Below are 23,755 nucleotides of genomic sequence, written 5' to 3' on the forward strand. Positions count from 1 at the left end.
GAAAGTTATCCTTTAAGTCAATGATCTCTGCCTCTTCTTTGGCAATGTCTTCCAAATGCATTTGTTTCAGCTGTTCTATGTTTTCTTTGTCAAAAACAGTCGGGTTCAGGATTTGCTTGGCTGTTGCAGCTGTTATAGCTTGCTGATCTTCATTTGTTTGTTGTTCTGAATCTGTCATGGCATCCATGTCAATGTTAATGTTTGAAAATTCATGCTCAAGGGTAAGGAAATTATTAATCTGGACGTCATTTTCGAACACTTGCCAATCTATGATGTTATTTGGGACAGTGGGCCTATGTTTTATTTCAGCTGTGAAGTGATGGTTTGGGTCAAAAGGAAGCTTGCATGTACTAGCAAAGGTGGCTAGGCTGTGTGCATGAATGTTATGTTCTCTTGAAATTTTGTGAAGCTTGAATTCAGTGAATGCATTGAGTATATTAGTGGTAGCAGTCCTATAGGCTCTCATTCTATTATCGTTGGTAACAAAATTACCTTTCATCTGTTCAATGATTAAATCATAGTCTCCTAAAATAGACACTTTAGCAGCTCCTAGTGCTTTGAGCAGTTTAAGGCCTAACAGCAGAGCCTCATACTCTACCATGTTATTTGTGCATTTAAAATTCAGTCTGTAGGCATGACCTTCTGCATGATTGTTATGTGTATTGTGAATCTAGACACCTGCCCCTGCTCCTAACTTGTTAACAGATCCATCAAACTCTAAATACCAAGTGATTTCTTGCTTGTGGTTTGTACTAAGAGTTTCAGCTAATTTAGGATTGGGAAGATTTACAATTTCTATTTGGGGATGTTCTTCTAACATGCTGGTTGTGTTAACTGTTGTGACAGTTTCACTAGTGTGTGCAACTGATTCTTCATTGATGTGTGCTTGTTGTTCTAGAGCCAAGGGCTCATTATCAATTGGAGAATTTGTATCATCATTAAACAAAATAAAGGAATCCATATTAGAATGGATTGAATAAATGGGAAAATTTTCAGGCTTGCTCTCACTACTCACCACATATTTCATCAGCGTTTCTCTATACAGTCTCTTTGGTTGCCCAAAGACTGAAATGGTGGCATAGGAAAGGTCTAATTGAAGGGATCCTTGAAGCTTTTCTCCCCATGATCTTGATAGGAGCATATCGTATTTTGGTGGAATTTCAGCAACCACTACATCCATGAGGATGGTCTTATTTGGATATTGAACTAAGGAAACACACAAGTCTTTGATGAGGCCTAGAAATTTCACTTGACTTGAGTCAAATGAGTACAAGTCTTTGTAAGGTCTTGTAACGTCAAGGTTCAGTTTTTCCATAACTGCTTTGGGCATTAGATTGTGCGATGCCCCAAAGTCAAACATAGCATTGTGCAAAACTTTGTCATGTATATGCAAACTGACATAAAAGGGTGGGACAGGTCCATGTGTTGACTTTCGATTGACTTCTGGGCCAAACAACAGTTCAAGGGAATCATCCAAAACATTTACATCATCCTTGTTTTCTGGAATTTGAAGTGACCTTTGAATATGTTGCCTATATACATCGTGTTTGGCAAGTTCTGAGAGGGGGATGGATATTTTCAACTTAGCTATTTTTGCCTCTAAATTAAATGGTTTTTCCAATGGAGTCTTGTTGTTGATATAGGCAGTTTTTTCCTTTTCATTTAAATTATCTGCGACTTGCTCTTGTTTATCAGCGTTATGAGGACTGATAGCTTGCGGTTTTTTAGTTTCAGGAAAGTTTTTTGGGACAATGTTCGAGCTTTATTTCGAGGGAGAAGGTGGCAAAGGCTGATATTTGGAAGGCTATATTTCTATTATGTCTTCTACAGTCACTTGATGCGGGTTTGGAACATTTGTCTCAGCTGTTTCTGTTATGACAGCCTTGCCTTTGGTCTTGTTGGGCTGTTTGCCATCCTTTGTTTTACTAGGTTCCGAAATGTCAATGGTCCTAGTTCTCAGCTTATATTGTTTGTGTACTTCATACACAGCAGTATCATATCCTTGTTTAAAATCAAAAGACTCACCAGATTTAGTTTGAAACTGATTGTAATCGAGTTCATTTTTGTCTTCTTGGGACAGGACAGTTTGGTGCTCACCCTTTAGATCCATCAGGTTCATGTGAGTGTCCTCGATGGGTTCACTAGAAGTAGATCCTTCAACATAGTTATCCTGAAAAGGGGGTCTTATGTCATGGTCTTGGTTAGACCTACCAGCATTTGTGTTCTGCGTTTTCCTAAAATTTGGATTCCTTATGGTATTGGACTGTTGTCCTTCCCATGATGCTTTTCTCTCATCATTTTCTACTCTTTCTCCTAGCCTTTGTAGGCCATTGATAATAACATCAAGCTTTTGATCAAAGGCTGAGGGTTCTTCCTAAAGGTGGTTCTTCTTTCCATTCTAGCTCTATTTCTCGTGGCAATTAAGTTAGCCTCAACACTGACAGCAACGTTTTGCATGTCTGCAAGGGTCTGAGGAGCTCTTTCTTTTAACTGGTATGCCATATCAGGGTCAAAACCATCCGGAAATTTGTACAAGGCCAGATCAGGGGGAGGCCTTAGGTTTTGAGGTATTGCGTTATATACATTATTGAATCTTGCATAGTACTCCAAAACAATCTCTTGAGGACCTCGTTTAATCGTATCATATTCAACTAGTATGTGCAAGGGGTCTTTCTTTTTCTCCCATCTATTGGTAAAGGATTGGTAAAGCTCATCTGGGGTGGTTATGGAATTTGCAGCAAGTGATCTAAACCAGGTTCTTACATCACATGTTAAGCTCTGAACAAAAATTCTCATTCTCACGCTATCGTCATCTATTTCGTAGTTTTCAAAATAATCTTGCATCTTTTTGGTATGCTGAATGGCAGTAAAAGGGCTAGTACTATCAAAGTATGTGATTTTAGATTGGTACTCTTGAGGTAAAGCCCCATCATTAGCAGGTAATTGCAGGGGTGCATATCTATTAGCCATATTGGCAGGGATAAGTGTGACAACGGGGATAAATGGAACAACTGGAGTAACGGGGATCACAGGAGTAACTGGAACGCTGGAAACAATAGTAGTGGTAGTATGTGCAGTGAATGAAGGTGTGGAAGGAGGAGTTCGAGGTGTGGATGATGAACTAGGGGAAACAGGGGCTGAACGAAACAAAACCTTGACAGGAGTCGGAATACAGCTAGGGTAAGCTGTTTCAGGGCTCAAGTCAGCAAAATTTTCCTGTCTTTCTTGCTTCCTAAGGATTTTCGGGATTATGTTAGGGTTTTCAAAAACAGCTGGAGGGTTGGGATCTGGATTTGACCTTGTATGTCGTGGATTCTTCTTGGGAGCCAGCTTCCAAATTGTTTTTTTGGGTATTTTTATGGGAATATTTTTGTAATTGACAAGGGACAGATCAGATTTTGGAATGGCTGTGTATATCTTAAAACTAGCATGAAGATTGACTGAAGCAACTTTTATTTACTTCTGCTAATGTAAAACAGAAACAGTTTCAAAGGCTTCCTGGCTGACATTCAGGCTTCATCTGTAGTTTTAAGAGATAAACAGAAATTGGAAAGTTTGATCTATGGTTTCAGCGGAGCTTTCTTACCTTCTTTGTGAAATTAACTGAGGAGTCCCCAGCGGAGTCGCCATTATGTTATCACTCAGGTTGTCCTTAAGCTCCGGAAAGGATACGGCCGAGGTAACCACAAACCAACTTTGGACTGCAGGTTCTAGCCCACCTACAGTCAGAGAGGGCTCTCACTTTTTGATTTAGCTTTGTTGAAAATGATCTTAGGCTAGCTATTGGGTTTAGGGGTTTTTTGTTCTGTTCTGGTGGGAAAATTGATATTTCAGGTAGAGAGGCAGAGCATAGTTTGAGGGTTTCAAACCATTGGGTGTGGAGTCGAGGAGGAGAACTACTGGTGCATTCCCTTGGTCACAATAAGGGAAGGTGGAGCAAGATAGCTGCGCATGAAACAATGTTTCAGGTTTAAATGATGGAATGAATGCTAAGTAATGAGAGGCAATTAAGAATCTCTCAATCAGCTTAACAGATGGAGGTAACAGAGCTCTACCTAGGGGCATTTAAGAATCCATAGATAATTGGCAAACACAGGTGAATCAGGGTAAATATGAGCCAGAAGGAATTCATATTCATAACCAATTCATTTAGAGGAAAACATAAGGAAATAGCAGAAACTGAGCATAGAGTGTATTTAAACAAATTCTAAGCTATTCTTTGTTTCTGCTATTTAGATAGTGGTGAACAATAAAACAGAGGTAAGATGCACTTATTGTTTCAAGCTGCAGCACAAGAATTCCATCTTCATATCTTCAAAAAACATTCATTAACAATAGGCAGTTTGGTCTCCAAGCTTTCAGCAATCTTTGGTTATAGAAAAACTCAGGTATACAATGCGAGTCTCTAGTGAAAATTCTCGATTGACCAATGCTTGAAACAATGTAGAGAGTAGTATATATAGGGAAAAACTATCTACAACTGCTTTTATTACAACTTGACCTAAATAGGTCTGAAAGAAAGATGATTACTTTACCCTAATCATATCCAGAAATAAATGCATAAAAATATCTCGGGCTGCGCTGAGGGCTGTCGTATCAAAACTGAGTAAATGATGTAGTCCTCGATGGCTTGGTGCAGTGTTTTCTGCAATAAATGTGTATGGGTTTCTGCTTCTTTGCTGTCTGTCTGCATTTAAAGCTTTAACTATGATTTGAGGGCAAGGATGGGCTTACGCCTCTTGATTTGACTTTTTGGGGGGCTCATCAATGTTCAGGTGCTTCAAGCCCCTAAAAAATCTTGACTGATACTCTTTGGCTCTTCTTATCCATCTGATACTCTTTGAAAAATGAATTGGGATGCTTTTCTGATGTGTTATGCGTTAAATCAACATTTAATGGCCGCTATTTGGCTTTGTCTTCCTTAAAACTGTCTTCGGCTCCTTCTTGAATGCTTCGCGAAGGAAAACGGGTCATTCGGCGCCTTTCGATCTTACTGGGGGCTGCGTAATGAAAAGATTCCCTAAATATTCCCCATTCAGGCCTATTTTAAATCGCGCATCAAAAACTACCTCAGAAACTGATTTCGGGGCTCCGGAGTGCGATTTTCGCCCTTCGCGCCAAAAACTGATGATGATGTCAGCATGACATCAGCAGGTGGGACCTCATGGTGGATGACGTCAGAGATGATGTCAGCATGATGACGTGCAGGGATGACCTTAGCATGATGACGTCATCACATACGGAGGTGACGTGGTAGTACGGCAAGGTGACTCGGCGGTACAGTGGCAGGAGGCGGCAGGCAGATGACGTGTCATGGTGACTGGGCAGGGGGGTGACGCAAGCGGGTGACGTCACTGGGCAGGAGGCGGTTTCTGGTTTTGGGGCGCACCACCTTTGGGCATGAGTGGTTTTGTCAGAGGGGGCTCCGCCATAGCCCAGGAGGTGACGCGTGGCGGGAGTACGGCGGCAATACTGCCCATCTCCCGGACGCTAACCTTCGGGCGCGTTGGGGGACAGGAAGGCCTGCCCACCGTAGATCTGTGGGGCGGGCAATTTGACGGTTGGCGGGGAGCACGATACGGCGTAGGGATAAGGGGCGGGAATATTCATGGAATATTCCAAATTTAATACGGCGCGGCGGGGGTGCAAAACTATGGTTTATGTGGGTTTTGGGGGGTTAATAAGCGGGCGGGACATGTTTTTGTGAATAAAACTTTGGTGTAAGGGTGCCAAAGTGGGTTTTTTGAGGGTTTTAGGGCTAGGGGAGAGGTTGTTAGCATGACCAGGTGTCATCTAACTCCTGTTATGACACAGATGGGCTAAAAACAGCCCCTGATGGACCATTTTTTCCCTGATTTAGAAGAAATATGGCTATATTTCCAGGGAGGGGATAGTTACATAGGGGGGTTTTATATACATAGTTTTTAGTAGGGGAAGGGGAAAACTGATAGGGAATTATATAGTAGAGTTAGTGGTTAATATGGTGATGATAAGCAGGCGCTAAGGTGAGAGACCTTAGGCTAATCCTCGAGGGAAAAGTGTCATAAATGAGAAATAAAGAATCCTTGAGTGAAGCAGATCTTGACCTCTTTGGGAAATTAGTAATTGACTTGGGGAATTTAGAAGAAGGGGAATTTAGTGATGTCCAACTTGAGCTCCTCCAGATGAAAAACTATTTGCAACTATGATCTGAAGAGATAAAACACTTTGTAACACAAAATTGATCATAATTCATCATTCTGCAACCTCACAGCTACCTACCTAGCCTACTCACCTAACATTTTTTCTTCTTTTGATTTGGGTGCACTTAGACTTGCAGACCCAGCTTTACAATTTTTCTTTTGAATGTTTCCTATCTAAATCTACACTTATTTCTGCCAGGGCCCAGATTATGCAGTTGGGTCCCTTTGATTCTCTACCTATCTACAGATCTGCCAAGATTAAACTGTTTGATCAGATGCATTCTCTACATTCTAAAACAGGAAATTGAAACCTAGGGAGACCAAGGTTAGACTGTTTGGACCTCCCTTAAAAAACTCTTCAAAACTGGAACACCTCATCAAAATTGGAAAACAACAGTGCTATTTGGACTAGCACACTTCATGGCTTTTTGTGGAAATATGGAAAACTGCAGCCTGCAAAGTATGACATATTTGGCATGTAAAAATGTCAATCATGAAAGATGAAACCCTGTTGCAACAGGAGGCTAACACTGTCAATGATATTTGGCCATCAAATCAAGTTATTTTTGAACAAACATAATTAATAAAGATAGCTATAGAAGCTATCCAAAACGTCAAGGAGGAGTTGGGAGACATGCCTGAGGATGCCAATAGTCTCATCCACTTCCTCAACAGCAAAAACAGGTATGAACTCCATGAGCTGGATATAGAAGATAGGATTGAAACCATTTTGGAAATAAGGAAGGTCCTTTCCAAGAGAAACCATGTTGAACTTGGAGGAAAAGTGGTAGAACATGCAGGTGGCCATTGATAGATTCATGGCCAAATTCCAAATTTTGAGGGAGAAAGGATTGCCTAGTCCATTGGTAATTAATGTCAAACTTATGACATAGTAGGACTATGACAGAAGACTCAGGAAGTTCGCTAAAGAACAAGCTAGCACTTCAACAATAAAAGCGTTGCCATCAAGCAAAGTTTTGTATAACAAATTTGAAAACCTATTTTTCCTCTAGCATGAGGTAACACACTTATTCATCACGAAGCCCAATTTTGCTAAGTATACTGAGGCTAATGAGATATACCGAAGGATGATGAATGTCAAGTTACTTGACAGTGAATGGTGGGAAAAGATGACTGATTTACTATAACAAATTTATAGTAAAAAGGTTACCATTCAGTAAAAGCAGAACAACCATGTAAACAGATGGAAACAGGTCAGCATGCCAAAGTGTATCAGTGTCAAAGAGTATCAGAGGAAAGTCAAAAGTTAATAAAGCTTTCATACGTGAAAGATCAAATAGCAAAGCAGCCTAAAGGGCTAAAACCAACCATAAAGGCTAGCAATACCATAATAAAAGGGACAACATCAAACCAGTTCAATAGCTGTCTCTATCTTCCTGCAGGAAGATATTTTTATTTCCTAGATTAAATCTCAAGTTAGTTTGAGATATTTTGTAATAATTTTTGTATAAATACTTCACAATTCGAAGTATGTAGGGTGGATTCTAAGACATTTCTATAGACTTCTTGATCTTAACTCTGTAAATCTATTGTATCATTGACTAGACCAGCAAGCTGGATTAATGAATAAAGACCAGATATTTCATAGGATTCATGTGTAAATAGAAATGCAAATAAGTATTTTCTCATGTTGATTGTTTTCTTTCTTAACAGTTTTTCCACAATATTTTATGTATCTCTAAAATATGAATGCCATAACATGGAATGATATCTCAAAATTTGCTAAATTGCACTCTGTTTTAACTATTATGCATACTGAATGTTTTCTTCTCATATCTAAGTTAAGGAATTCTTAATTTCTCCTTAGTTTAGGTTGTCTCTTCATAATCTATAGCAAAGGATTCTTAATTTCCTTTGTTTCCAATTACCCTCTGTTCCTCATTTAAGTCCCAGTATGAGAATTCTTAATTGCTCTCTCACCCTGATTCAAACCATTCCACCCGTCTGATCCAAAAACTTGTACTTTACTTTGCTAGCTTGCCCTGTGGACATTCCCTTTAGTGAATTGATCCAATTCTCTTGCCCTTTTGTTGACTCCATAGCCCAATGGCCTAAGGACCTCATTCTATCCATCTATTCCAAGAATCCCACCACCCAACCTTCAATACAAATAAAAAACCCCTTGAACATTCAGAACTAGCCTAAAATCCTAGTAAAAAAAGCTAAATCATATAGAGAGAGCCCTCTCTAAGTTGTAGGTTGGATAGAGCCTATGCAAAAGATTGGTTTGTGGTTACCTAGGTCCTTTCCTTCTTCTAATAACTTCTAGTTAAAAGTTCTGAGTGATAACAACAGTAATTTGAGCATAAGATTTCATAAATTTTCTATAGTATCCCATATGTCCCAGTGTCGCGCACAACTACTTAACGTTCCTAGGAGCCTCCAAATTCACAATTACCACAATCTTTGTAGGGTCCACCATCAATCCTTTCTTGCACACAACATGACCCAACAATATCCCAAAAGGAACACAGAATATGCATTTTTCAAATTCAGTGTGATCTGGTATCTACAACATGTATCCAACATCAGATGTAGACTTGCTACATGGCGCTTCAGTAGTCCAAACACCATCCAGTCATCAAAATATACTTCTAGAAACTTCTGAATGAACTCTTTGAACGTTGTTATGATTACAAGGGAAAATATCACAGGCTCATTCTTGAGTCTAAATGGCATCACAGTGTACTGAAAACAACCCCACTCCATTGCAAAGGTCATTTTTCTCCTATCTTGAGGCATGATCTTGATCTGATGATACCCGGGAAACCCATCAGTAAAGGAATAGGCCTCCTACTCTCCAACATTTCCCAACACTTCATCTGTAAACGGTGTTGGAAATGGGCCATGAACACATGCATAATTAAGATTCCGTAGATATACACAAATCCTTATTTCACCTTTTTGTTTCTTCTCCTGAACCACCATCAGGCTCACCCAATCAGATTCCTCAACAGGTTCAATGATGCATTGATCCGGATTTTAAATAGGAACGCAACAAATTACAGAGATAACCATAAATACAGAGATGCGATAACCATAAAAATAGAGATGCAGCGGAAATAATACTTCATTTCATTACTGTAAAATATTGAAATATGCTTACAAACAGAAATGGAAAGAAACCAGCTAGGGCGATGGTAGCTTATCTCTGAGAAGAGATGTGGCGGCTACATGCCTCTGAACTGTTCCGAACTGTATTACAATGAGGCTCGAAGGCCTATTTATTGTTGAGAAACAATGGAAAACCCTTCACATACCGAAACCTAACCCTAGAAGATGAAACACCAAATTGTGGGCCCCGTTTGGGTAAATTGGTACATCAATTTCCCGGGGTCGTAACTTTGGCATACGATCTCCGTTTGACGCGTACGATAGCTCGTTAGAAAGATCTATCCGAGTACTACCACTTTGGGGGTCAACATAAGGCTCGGTCACCCCAGAATTCCAAAAAAACGTCGTTTAGGGCCTCAAAACGGCTCCGGAAGTTCAGGACCCGAAAAACTGCTAAAAATAGTAAACTGTGCTACAATTAAGGAAACTGAAAATGCTGAGAAAGACAATGGTGGGGGTCCAGGTGGACCTGGCAGGTGGCCACCAATATCCACCTGGATCATGCATGCCTCCATCATCTTATCCAGCTCTTGGCGAACCTTTTCCTTGTATTTAGGATTAAGGCAATACGACCTATGTTTAATAGGCTTCGCGTCTAGCTTTAGAGTGATCTTCATAATGCCCAAATCACCAATTATGCTCTTCAAATTTGAAAACTTAGTGGGGAAGAGATCTATTCACGGAGTAACTCAACAACTTTATCCATAGTAACGTCATCCCAATAATCTCCAATTTTCACGAACTTCAGTTCTTCTTCAGTGCCAATGTTTACCTGCTTTGCCTTCAAAGGTGCAGAGATGTCCACATTTTCTATTTGTGGGCCTTTGACTTTGCGGTGACCTTCTACCTTTAGAATATTAATGTTTCTCTAATATTCATCTTCCTCTTTAGCAGTGACATTATAGCATTCTAACGCACAGTGCAGCTGGGTGCTCCATTCTGGTTGGGTCCATTTCATAGGTTTCTTCGGCGTTCTAAAGATAACTGCCTTAATCTCTTGTAGTGCGTCATTGATGCTTGTGAATCCATCTTCAAAGTTGAAGGTCAATAAGAACCCTTCCTTCAATACATCCCATTCTGTGGTTCCATGGCAAAGCTCTGTTTCCAGATACAAATTCATGGGAATTGTATCCAAGGTATGGAAAAATATGTGAACCCACTCTGGCTGTAGTTTTGTTCCCCATGCTTTAGTCTATTTCGCTAGGTGATCATGCAGATCATCCCTTCTAGTATATTTCTTAGTCATTCCAGTGTTAGCACACCAAAACCGTAACCTCATCATTCTTCAGTAATCATGCCATCCACCAAAACTATCCATATGCATACCCCACCATTATGCAGGCGTAGTGCAAAGTGCCAACTCTAATGCTTGGAAGTGGTGATCCTTGGGGACTTCACGCTCAAATTCATCCAAAAACATATCTACATCAGTTAAACCATCATAATAGGGTAATATCCTTACCTCCGATTAAACGCAGTGCAATGACTTCGTCATCATATTGCATCACAAGGTATACACTTCATACAAGTGATTCTGCGAATTCTCTAACTCTTCGTCTAAATCAGAGGTGTAGGAACTCTCTCTTCCCATGCAATCCATCCATCTACCATTGGATTGATTAGGAATTGATCCTACGTTGTTATCATGTAAATATGATCCAATTCATCATCACTTTTTCATAATCGCGAACTGGTTCAGTATAGTGTGCCCCTTCTACAAGATCCACTGGCACCATAACCTACAGTGACTTTCTTTCAAATGACGTCGTCCTTTTCTTCAAATTAATGACCCCATTCATGTCAATAGACCAGTCAATTCCCAAGAGTGTGGGGTATGGGTTATAATCATCAACGATTTCTATAACCTAAAAGTTGGCCATTGCACTCGCACCTTCTATATCAACTGTTACTCCATATAATTGTCCCATGGGTATGAGTTTCTGCTGGTTCGCCATCCTAAGCTAAATCGAAGACCACTGCAGCGCAAGTCTCCCCATCCTTTCCCATGTTTGTTTTGGTAATACGTTTGCATCGGACCCCAGATCCAAAATGACCTGGTCCATCTCATAATCACCTATCTGCATGGTGAGCCTCATCTCGCGCCATGTTCATGCCTTATGTTTGCCAATTTTTCTAACCACTCGATGTCCATCAAGGACTTTCTCTTCGTTGGTGCATTTATTTATTAATTCTTGTAGGCCTTCCATAGCTTTGCTATCGTGCAACAGTGTTATGCAGGTCTCCATAAACGTAGTGAGTGCAAAGGGATCAACCTATGTAGGCACGCTGATTTCTTGTGTTTTTTCCTGGCTCCCTAAGGTGGAGGCCTCACAGAAGCTCTTCTTGGCTTCCATAAACATTTCCTTAACGCAATCCAGATCAAAGTTGGCTTCTTTCTATGGTGCTTTACGAACCCATCCTTCCTCTTCAGGCTATTTACCCTTATCAGCACCAGTTGTTATTCCACTTCTTAGCACAATGTTAACGCTTTGATCTTCTTCACAGGGCTCAACACTCATCATCTGTAGATTCTACATAGGCTTCTAAGCCTATGTTTTCTTTTATTTCATTTTGGCTATTAGCACCGGGAATTCTTCTATAGTATGGTCAAACTGTCTACAATATTTATAAGATGGGTGTGTAGGATTCTGGAACTCTCATGTATAGTGCCTTAGTTGTTCGTAGTTGTAGTAGATAATTTGACTGTGGCCTCTATCAGGTCCTCCTCCTCCTCAGCCCTATCCTCAGCGTTGATAACCTCTGCGTGCTCCTCTGGCACCCTGATCTGGAGGCCAAGTTTCTGTTTGTATCTGGTAGGTAGATGTCCTTTCCATCATCAGCTCATAGCTTCAACAGTGGTGCTCATAGTGGCCCATAGATTTGCAAAAGTTACAGAACAATGGTTGGGGTATTTGGACGAAATTTTGAAATAAATGGAAATTATCCATTGCATGTTGTCTAGTAACTTGAAAAATAGTGCATCATAGTGAATCCCCCACACTCGACCCTACTGGGGCTTCTGGATTCAGCGGAATTATCCCCCCTCCTGTAATATAATTCCTGTACACTGGACAATGGTCTTTATCGTGTCCTTAGGCTTTACACTTCAAACACCAGACTTCTGCATGCACTTCTGGTTTAGTCTCCTTGTCTTTCTTCAAACTCTATAATTCTAGGTGTAAGTTAGCTAATTGTGAGTGGATCTGTTGTACTCCTAGGTTCATATCCTGAATAGGTGATGCATGTAGCCTCATCATGATTTCCAAGGCTTCTGCTTGTGTTTATATCTTCTACTATGACATAGCAATTCTCAAGTGGGGCAAGAGCGACGCTATAAACCATTCATGATGCTGGTTATCTGTGATCTGCATGTTAACTACTCTGATTTGACACTTCAACCTCTGATCAAATTCCAAGGGCGTCTCATCGACCCTCATCATTATTCCTTTAAATCCAATTATTGACTGTGATTTAGACTTAGGCTTACTAAATTCTTTGTTTAAAGCCCCCTTAGTCTCTTCTAGCATTGCAAGAGGATTATTAGAACAATACTTAGTGTACCTGGTTAGTGCACGATCCTCCAAAGCAGTAACCAATTGTGCCTTCTTTATATTGTCATCAATAATCTGTTGTGTTGTCCATACAACGTTCGCAAAAAACCAGAACTGCTCTACATCTTCACTTCCTATGCCTTTAAAAATTAACATCTTCATTGTGTTCGCCATGTTGAATGGTGGTGGTGGAGGTGGAGCTATGGGTGAAGCCGTATGTGGTGGAGGTGGAGGTGGGGGTGGAGGTGGAGTGGAAGGATGATTTGCTCGGGGAATCCCCTGAGTTATTAGCTGAACAACACTCTGTGGCGTATTCTATTCCGCCCCTTCATCATCGCTTGAAGGAGGTCCAATCAATGGACTATATGTTGGTCCTAATCCTTCGCGATTTCTAAAGAACCATCCACGTAAGGTAGCTCTGAACATCAAGGTAATGGCATCACCCGTTTTTCACATAACAACATTTTAATCCAGTTATTCAATGATATTAAATACTTACCTCGAGTACCTTTGAAAAATCGTCACTCCACTTCGCTATAGCTAACTGAGGTATCAACTGCAAATTTTGTAACAAATCATCCCAGAATCCAATCGAACCAATGATCAACAGGCCTGCACGATCTTGTTTTCAGAAGCTTCTAATCGTCACACTAATTCTGGAGTCCACACTATAGGACAATCTAGTTTCCACTGTCCTTGACTTTCTATCAATTTCGCTAACCACTCATACAGTTCAATGGGGAAGTGAAGAAGAATATCTCATGTATCTCCGTATACAGATAATTGTTCAACCACTCTTCCTTTGACAGGTATGGATTCCTGTTTTCTTGTGCCACGAACTCATGAATCTTCCAATCCAACCACTTTCCAATTTCTTTCTTGGTCGTATTCCAATGATATAACATCACAAATCTCTTTCAAGTAGATCCCGGTCTCGGCAACAAAGCAATTTGTTGTCTTAGGGGATCCTAACCCAGGTTCAAAGTTAGCTGCGCCAACCAACAAAACCCTACACTACTGGCCCTTTTGGAAACAACTGGCGTAGTGCAGGCTACAATATCACTTGAAGCAGTATGGGGGGGATGCAAGAACCATGTTTTTGCATTGAGAGACTAGTGTGATGTCTTCCAGTTCCTGAGATCTACCTTCGCACAGATCGATAACCTCTTAGGGCTTGTTGCTACAACTCAATTAAAGTAGCCTTCAGACCTTTGTGAAGGTCTACGATAAGTCCTTACGGACTTCTAACAGTCAATTTGCCTACTTACGCGCATCAGAGAGCAGTTCTAAATTAGTTTTTGCGCAAATTTACCTAAGTCATTGGTAAACGTAAGAGAAATTACTAGAGTCTTCGTGAAAGTATTTAAACATGCATTGCGTACATAATTAAGATTTATTAAAGAGAATTGTGTAACATTCAATCAATATCTCATAAAAAGACCATTTATCAGTAGTATATAAAATTAACAGAGATAAACATAATACTCAGGAATTCTTCGGAAAAACTATCTTTATTGATCTTCAATTCAAGGTTACAGACTCAAACTACCTTGCACACACAGCTACAGGGGTCTGCGCACTCAGCTGCGAACTCTTCCTACGCCTTCGCACACTCAGCTGCAGAGCCTTTCTTTCCCTATCTAAGCATAGGAAACAAAGCCTTCCTACCCTAGCTCCTATCCCAGACTCTTTAATAGACCTAATTCTCTGTCTTTCCTCATATTCTTCTCTTCACTTCTACTTCTACCAATGCCTTAGACTTTCTAAGACACACCTATTTATAAAATTTTCATACAATTCCATGGTCCACAGACCATGGGTGAATCTCAAAACTGACTCAAACTTTACATAAAACGAGGGGCTAAGTCCCTTTGAATCCTATTCATCTACGTGCTCTGCATCCCCAAATCGTGGAGAATTTACATTGTTTACAAAATTGTTCCAAAATTTGGGTTATCTTAACCCCAAACTAACCCGGGGGACCCCATCCCAACACTCTCTAAGACTTGGCCTGCCTTTGTTTCATGTTCTTTAGGAGGGTCTTCCTCATGAGTTTGAAGTTCACTAGCTTCCAACAACTATTCTGCAAGGTTTATAGAGTCCCAAGATTTAGCCAACTAGGATGACCTTCTCCTTTCTCTGGTAAGTAGACCAAGAGAGAGGCCATCCTATTTTATACCCTCGTGACTTGTTGAGAGGTAGAGATCTTTGGAGTCCTTTCCACTGTGACATTCTCAATTTATTCAACTTTTCCTGGCTACTTAGCATCAACTAGAATTTATTTGGGTTCTTAGTTGGGTGCTTCATCTCTTGGTAAAGTATCTACAATTCCCAAGAATTATCCCCAATTTAACTATGATTGGTTTAGGTTTTTGACAATTATTAATTTTATCATTCCATGGTGGCTCACCACCAAAGGCTAAGGCTGATCCTTGAACCTTTTAAGTCTCACAGCAGTTTCATGTAGAAGTGATCTTAGAAATAGGGTAGGTTTAGAGATACCTTTTGTATTAGTGTTGCCAACAACTTTAGATGTCGTCCTCTTACCACATCGTAGCGTCCATCACATGTGATATATATTTGGACCACTCCTTCTAGTTCCTTCTATGGTTCTGGAAATGAAGTAGGGTTGTACCCCTTACCTTTCCTTACCAACTCTTCCCCATGATTTACAAACAGAGATGTTCCTCTCTATAATGGAATGTGCATCTCAAACTATTTCTCACCTTTTGAAGGTATGCTTGTTACTTCAACCAATACTTCTACATTCACCTGAATTTTTCTGCCTTTGACTGTCGTCATTCCATCATTCAGATTCCTTATGAACTCTAAGGCCACTACACCATCAAAAACTTGCAACTAGGGGAAATATTTTGTCCATCTCACCTGATCCAATATGCTTCACGCCTATTCCGAAACCAACAGTTGTATAGGTTCACTGCATATTGAGTGACTGCCCATTTTCACTGTTTATGTAAGGAGAAATCTTGGAAACAAACTAGAAACAACAAGCTTAGCAAATCCATGGCCGAAAATATTGTGCACTAGTAAAAACTTCAAAAGATCATAGTATACAATGATTGTTGCAAAGTTTACAAATATATGTTATATTTTTAATGTTTTCACCCGCGCCCCCCCCCCCCCCCCAAGAAATTAAAGGTCATCCTCGACCATTTACTATACATAATTTGGCAGATAATTGACATGAATTATGAAGACAGGAGCACATTAATTTAGCATGATGGATTAACCACGAAGGAAATGGAAATAATGGTGAGTCATGTGACTCATTTATTGAAGGGATTGATCGTGGATTGTGCTGATGAAACAAGATATTTGCGACACCCAAGGTATTAAAAAAAATCATGAAAAAGCATGTGGAAAAGAACTTTAGACTTCGATCATGGGTAAAATGGATTAAAATACCTTTAGGCTCTGATCATGGGTAAAATGGATTAAAAGACCTTTAGGCTCCTATCATGGGTAAAATGGATTTTCATTGAAAGGTTGCCTTTAGAGGGAAAAGATAAAAGAAATTTAAAGTAGATTTAAGAATTCCCCAAGAGTTATATTTTTGATATGTAGAATAAGAAGTAATTATTGATACACATTTATCATTACCACCTTCAAAGGGAAAGAAATAAGCCCCTATAGTATTTTAGTGCTTTTCCTTTGTTATTGTTTAGGGAAAGAAAAAATGGTTATTTTTTAATGGAAATTTGAAATGTACTTTGATACCATAGGCATTTCTTTTGCTACTAGCAGGCATCTATAGCCTCGATAGGGTTGCCTTTTAACCCCTTGATATGCCACTATCCCATTTCACTTTTTAAAATATTCACATCTTTTTAGTGTTTCTTTAATTATTGACAAAAGGCCATTTTTATGGTGTGGTAACAAAGTGATAATAGTTCCCATCACTAGAAATAATGAGAAGAACAAGCCAGCTCATGATGAGACCTCTCGTCTTGTGATCTGATGATCAGAGGCCATTACCCTTGCTTGGTGACCAGAGTGGTAATGTCATCACATTAAATCTTATGATCATGGTAGGTCAGCTCATGATGAGACCTCCTATCCTTTGTCCATTTCTTTTTTTATTGTCTTATTATGATAAAAGATTAGTGAATGGGGTGGATTATCAACACATTAAGAGTTAGGGATGGTGTAAAAAGTATCACAATGATTACCTTTTTTATTTTCTATTTTTCTACCCAAAATTTAATTTTAAGGAGATCAAATAATTACAAGAAAGTTTTGAGAAGAAAGACAAACTCTTCTAGTGGTATTTTGAAGAAGTGTAGAATAAATATCTTTATAAACTTACAATATCAGGATTGCTTTAAAGGTTTACGATTTTTTCAAAGTCTAATTTAAAAGTTTCTAATAATATATTTTCTAATGGAAATCATTCATGAAAGTTATTAATTTTTACCATGATTCCAAGGAGGGATTCATAATTAAAGGAGAAAGATTCAAAAAAAAAAACTTAATGTTGGAAACATAGTTAAAACTAAATGAAACAACATGGTAGACAAAGCAACAGTAACTGTGACTGAAGGAACAATGGCTATGACTAAGGGAACAACAAATGTGACAAGGGAATAGTGGTTGCGACCAAGGGAACAACATATGATATCGAGGGAACAATGACTACAACTAAGGGAACAACAAATGTGACAAGGGAACAACAACTGCGACTTAAGGGAACAACAACCACAAGCTAAGGGGACAACAATTGCGACTTAAGGGAACAACAACTACGACCTAAGGGAAGAACAACTACGAACTAAGGGAGCAACATCTGCGACCTAAGGAAACATCAACTATGACCTAAGGGAACAACAACTGGGGCCTAAGGGAACAACATCCCCCCCCCCCATGTTTTATTATTGTATTATGAAGTTTATCTATTTACTTATTATTTATTATTATTATTATTATTATTATTAAATTTTATTTTTTTAATGATTTCCTCAATATATACATTATGTACAAAATGGAAAGAATTTAAAAAAAAGATGCTTTAGCGAGTTGTAGCTGCAGGATTACCTCCCTGATTGGCTAAAACCTGCAAATATGAATCATTATTTACCTCATGAAGAAACGACTCCCACATAAGCGACTGGTGATATAGGCGTAGTTGGTGTCCATTGGTAAGGAGAGATATGCAAGTCCCATCAATGGTAGTAAGGCTCACTATACCATTGCCATGAAATTTACTAACCTCATATGGTCCCAGCCATGTAGTTTGAATCTTCCCCGCGAAATCCTTGAATCCGGAATCTTACAATAGTGCCCACTCGCCTTTTTGGAAATCTTTCCTTTTTATAAGGCGATCATGCCATTTGGCCCTTTGTTCTTGAACAATAGTTGTGCGTTGTAAGGTTTCTAGGTGTATTTCATCCAATTCATTAAGTTGTTGCAGGCGGTGTTTTTGTGCTTCTGTCATATCCATTCTGAATTCCCTTATGATTTTGAGAGTCTTAATTTCAAATTCTATTGGGAAAATGGGTTCCTTCCCAAAAACGAGTTGTTATGTGAATAACCAGTAGTGTTGCAACAAGTTGTCAGGCAGGCCCTGTTGTGGCCAGCAACAACCCCCCTTTTTATTTAGTATTAGTAATAAAACTAAATAAATGGGGACCCTTCTAAAAAATAAAAAGTAGCACTTATATTTCCCTTTGAATAAAACATACTATCATAAACTTAGGAAAACACCCGCAAAACCCAAAAAACTTAAGTTTTATGATAAGTTCCGAATAAAATCGTTCTCTCAACAATAAAACATTGCATCACAAAGGGTAATGGGGGAACATCATATAAACAAGCTTTCAAAATTGCAAAAACGTGATGCGAGATCGCGCGCCTTAAAGACTCATCGCACATCGTGGATTTCATATGCCGCAAGTATCACCTAAGATAAAATATCCCAATCCGGCGATATGCGATAAGGCATCTCGCAAATCGCATCTCGTAGACACATAAGGTAATAAATGATTGTTAACGAAAAGGATTAGCGATATTGTGATCTGCGATATTGTGAAGCAAATCGCAAAATCGCTTTATCGTAGATCTGCAGGGCTCATGGTTCAATAAAGTATTTCTCGTAATCCGATACCGAGTTATAACCATTAATTTTAATTTAGTGGTTAGTTGGTGGTCATTTATGAGATAAGATTTAGATCTGATCGAAAGGTTGTTTCACGTAGGGTGATATATTTGATATGATTTCAGAATTAAGAGATTTCCCGTCACCTTATCTCTTACCATTATTCTTTCCTTACTTGTAAATTTGCAGGAGTGGCAAGCAGAATAATATACGCAGCAGTGTGCAGAACGTAATGGGAAAGAAGGGAAAAGCTTCAGTTGCTGAGGACAAAGAGATGATGCCCTTATACACAGACACCACCTGTAATAGAGATGCCGACATAACCACTTGGGAAGGCATGTACAGTCTGCTCGAAGAAGAAAACCCAAGAGTCATGGAAGTTAAAGTAACAGTAGACTCACGCGGGTCATTTGAGGCATCAATTACTGAACTTTCATGTTCATTCTTGCACCGAATAACGGCAAGGCCTAAGATGCTTCCATACATAGACATGGTCAAGTGGGTACTGGACTATGCTGATATAATAAATAGACAATTCAAGTCTCGGAGCCAAGACCTCATTGATTCATTCACTCCATAAGATTTAAGGTTTATGTATCATCTACTAGAGCCACAGGCAAGCTACAACAACAATTCGTGGAGAAATTCGCCAAGGAAAATGAAGATTTGGCGGAGTGCACCAAGAACTGGTTGGCAAGGGAAGAACCATTGAAAAAGGAAAAACACGGTATATACAACACTGGTTCCCTCTCCTCCCCGTATTGTTTTGCTGCTGCTATGCTATGTAGGCTCTTTGGAAGGCCCGACATCAACAAATTTTCATCCGAGTGGCCACCCCTATTAGATGCAGCCACTAACACCACTATTATGGATTGGGCTCAGACATTGTCTGATAATTTAGCTTCGGATATTTGGAACTACCAGTCCAAAAGAACTACCACTCAGAGAATTTATCCTCCTTTCCTTTTAGCTACTTATGTTATGGATGCAATCTGTTATGTTTCCAAATTTCCTTTAATGGGTTGGAAGTGGATTATACATAATCCCTTGCCCATTCACATTTATCATAAGGAATTGTGGGATTCCAAGTTTATCTCGTATTTTTATAGAATTTGTCATGGATTTATGTTACCTCTCCATAGAATGTTGTATAATAGGGATGCCCCAAGATTTTCCCCCAAAGCGAAAGTTGACATTCTCCCTATCGCAAGATGGTTTGGGGAAGAATTTTTCACCTATGTCAGAGTATTTGGAAGCAATGCTTCCCCTCATGTGCTACCCTTATATGTTCCTGATAAGTTATTGGCTCGAGAAATTGCCTAGTAGACCTACGAGGTGGGAGGAATGAGCAAAGAGTTGAAAGACAAGAAGAAGGCCATTTGGCCGCAATTTCCTGTGGCCTGTGGGGCCTTTTCGCTATTTGATTTAGGTCATGCATTCAAAGAAGTAGACAATATGCTGTGTCTACGATTGTTCAAGTTTCCAGGGAGATAAGACTCTTTTGATTTCATTAAGAATTTTACTGCTGCTGTCAAGATAAAAGTATTTTCTAAAGAAGATGATCTTTTTGATGATGTCTTCCAACAGAAAAGTACTCTGAAAGAAGTTTTTCATATCGCTCAAACTAAATTTCCTCCAGCAGAATTCCAAGAATTCAAATTGTACAGAGAAAGGAGACTAGCTAACATCCCCTTGGATAAGTTACGCTTAGAACCAATAAGGGAGCCTACTCCCAATATCAGTTTAAGTGGAAGTTCGGGTACAGACAAGTCTAGGTCTAAGTCTAGGAAAGAGTCACCAGAATGCTCTAAATGGTCCGAAAGCGACCATAATAAAAGTGAAGGGTCAGTTAGAGATACTACCCAATCTATAGAGCGCCCAGAGCAACAAGTCTTGACTACACCATAGGTGAAGGTTCTCCCTCCCCTCATCCGGCCACCAAAGCCAGTGAAAACTAAGCTGGATAAAGAGTGGGAAACATTCAATGAATTGATTAATAATAAAGAGCAGAACACAAAGACACCTGAGGGTACAGTGCAGACAATGACAGATATGGTCATTAGAAAAGTTAGCAACGCTCCAGAAATAGAGCATATTCCCATTACTCCATCATCTGAAATCATGCTCAAGATAGAGGAGATTCCTCCTCTAGATGTATTTTATAGTCCATAGCACAAGGCAGTGGTAAGAAGACAAAGAAAGAAAAGGAAATTGGATAGTGTGCTTTCACCTAAGGCAGAGCAGCTAGATGTCCTTTGGCGAGACCCTACCACTAACCGTACTGAAAATCTGACTAAGTTATCCCAGATCGCAAGATTATGCTTCTGCTACCATTGATAAAAACGTTTGAGGTACAACAACTAATTAAGGATAGAGAGGAACAAATCCAAGTTTTGCAGCAAAAGCTACAAAAGGCCAGTGCCAACCGAGAAGCAGAGGAGAAGTTAGAAAAATTACAACAAGATTTTCAACAGATGCAGCTGGGGTATCAGGACAATTTGGCCAAAAAGGAAAATTAGTTACAGGCTATGCTAGAAATGCATAGAGATGACCCCAAGTTCACAGATTTTGTCTCAGAATCCCTTGCCTTGAATGACCAACTCTTGTAACAGCAAGAGGAATTATGTAAAAGAATATCACAATGGAGTTCCCATACGAGAGGAGCAATAAAATTACCAATCAGGTCGTGGACTTGCGACATGATTATGATTTAATTGATAAAATAATTTCTGATTATTTAATTTGGTAGGAATTAGAAGAAGGAAATAAAGTAGGCGTGCTCAGAATCAATGAAGCCCACAAAGAAATGCTATTTCATAAGTGGGACGCATAGATTAAAAAGGCAGAACAAGCAGTGGAAGAAGCAGCTATAGAGGCAAACAATGTCATTGACTGTGTCAATGAAAACCTGCACAGATCAAACCTCATATTAGAAACCGCTCCGGGATTTCTCCCAAAGGCACAACAACTGTAGACAAGCTGGAAACAGAACGCTGAGGAAAGGGCAGAATCCATCAAGAAGTTAACCAAGTTGAATTGGGATACTTACTGGTAGTACTTGGTTAAACCGCACAATCAATGCATGACTCTAAAGTGCCTTACAAACTCTGCCGAGAAGATAGCACCAGGACTTGTCGATTTTGTTTTCGTAGGACAACTAAAATCGGAGGCCGGCCAACCGACACTCCTCAAGGCGATGCTAAATGATTGTGATATCAGAGAAAAGATACATAGATAGTTAATTTCCAGATACATTTTTATTTTTAGTTTTGATTTATTTTTGCCTTGGATGAGGACGGTCATTTAAACCTCCTACCATATTTTTGTAATAAAATAATTTTAGTATTTAGTTAGTAGTATTTTAACCCCTCTCATGCATTTAGAGAGGGGTCCTGAAATTTGTCAAAAACGTTTCCTCAGAACATGCACTTTTGCACCCTCTAAGGAGGTTTTGATGAATGAATGGAACAAGATTTATTGATATCTGTGTTTAATGTCTGCTACTGAAATGCACTTTTGTACTCTTAGTAGATATTGAATTAGGAAGAGATAAATATATATTGTTGAAGCTCATGAGTAGAACTTGTTATCAATGGTACTTTTATCTCTTAATGATTTCTACTTATGTGTCAAAGTCATATTTTATGCTTAGCTATTTATATATGAAGGCTTGAATGTTTGAGTTATCATTTGGCACTTTTGTACGGTGATAACTATTCTATTTATGATTAATGTATGAATGACTTATTGTGCGATATGCTTCTCATAATTGTTTCAGCTAATTTATTATACGAAACAATTCATTTTTAACGAATTCTTTTCTCGTAGAAATTGAATGATCTTTATTACCAATTGCTGTTAGAAACTATTTTAGATCGCATAACTAAAAAGTTAAATCCCGGGTTAGTTTTAGAATTAGATATTTCTGTTCATTAGGATACAATTGCATGTTTTAAATTAGACTTAGATTAAAAGCATTTTATTTAGAAATATTTAAAAAGGAAATATCAATTCTTATCATCACACACACAAATTGGGAAACTGGTCCCATTATCCCTAGTCAGACCCACCATCCCAAACGGAAAAGGAGCTGCTTTCAAGGTCCGGACCGGGTGGGTATCCCCCTTGTTGTAGACCCGATTTTCGGGGCTTCAACATATTTTTCACAAGAAGGAGGGCCCCGAACTGTGAATGGCTAATAAATCCAAATCTAAATACCATTCTGAGAGTAAATCACCCTCAACATCTCCCCTAACTTCTCCATCGCATTCTGAATCTTTAAATCCTAAGCAAGAAGTTCAGAAAACAACAACTACTACCACAAACCCAAAAATTTCATAGAAATCTACTATCAAACCTCCTGAAGTTGAGTCTTTGATTCATAAACTTCAAGTATTTTCCATATCACCGCAAAAGTTTGAAATATCTCAAGGTAGTGTGACTTCGCAATAAAATCCTTCTCATCCTCTTACTAGACTACAGAGTGAAAAGTTTGGTATTGAACCAACTAAATTACCTCTACCTAAAATGAAAAGAGCAAGGAACTCACCTCAAGGGTCTAATAGTGAGACTCTTTCATCATCAACATTCATTCCAACTTCCCCATTGCAAAGTCAACCATCCACCCGTCCACTTCAAGTTGTTGTCCATCAAATTACTAGAACTGTAACATCCTCATCCCTACCACAAGGAACTTCCTCTGCGCTTTCCTCTGTTAGTAGTTCAATGATGACCCAAAACCCATGGAATAATCCAGGGGCAGTCTTAATGCCTGC

This window comes from Pinus tabuliformis, chromosome 2_1 (assembly GCF_031772625.1).
Source record: "Pinus tabuliformis cultivar Carrire ecotype Pingquan chromosome 2_1, CPIR1, whole genome shotgun sequence".
Lineage (NCBI taxonomy): Eukaryota > Viridiplantae > Streptophyta > Pinopsida > Pinales > Pinaceae > Pinus > Pinus tabuliformis.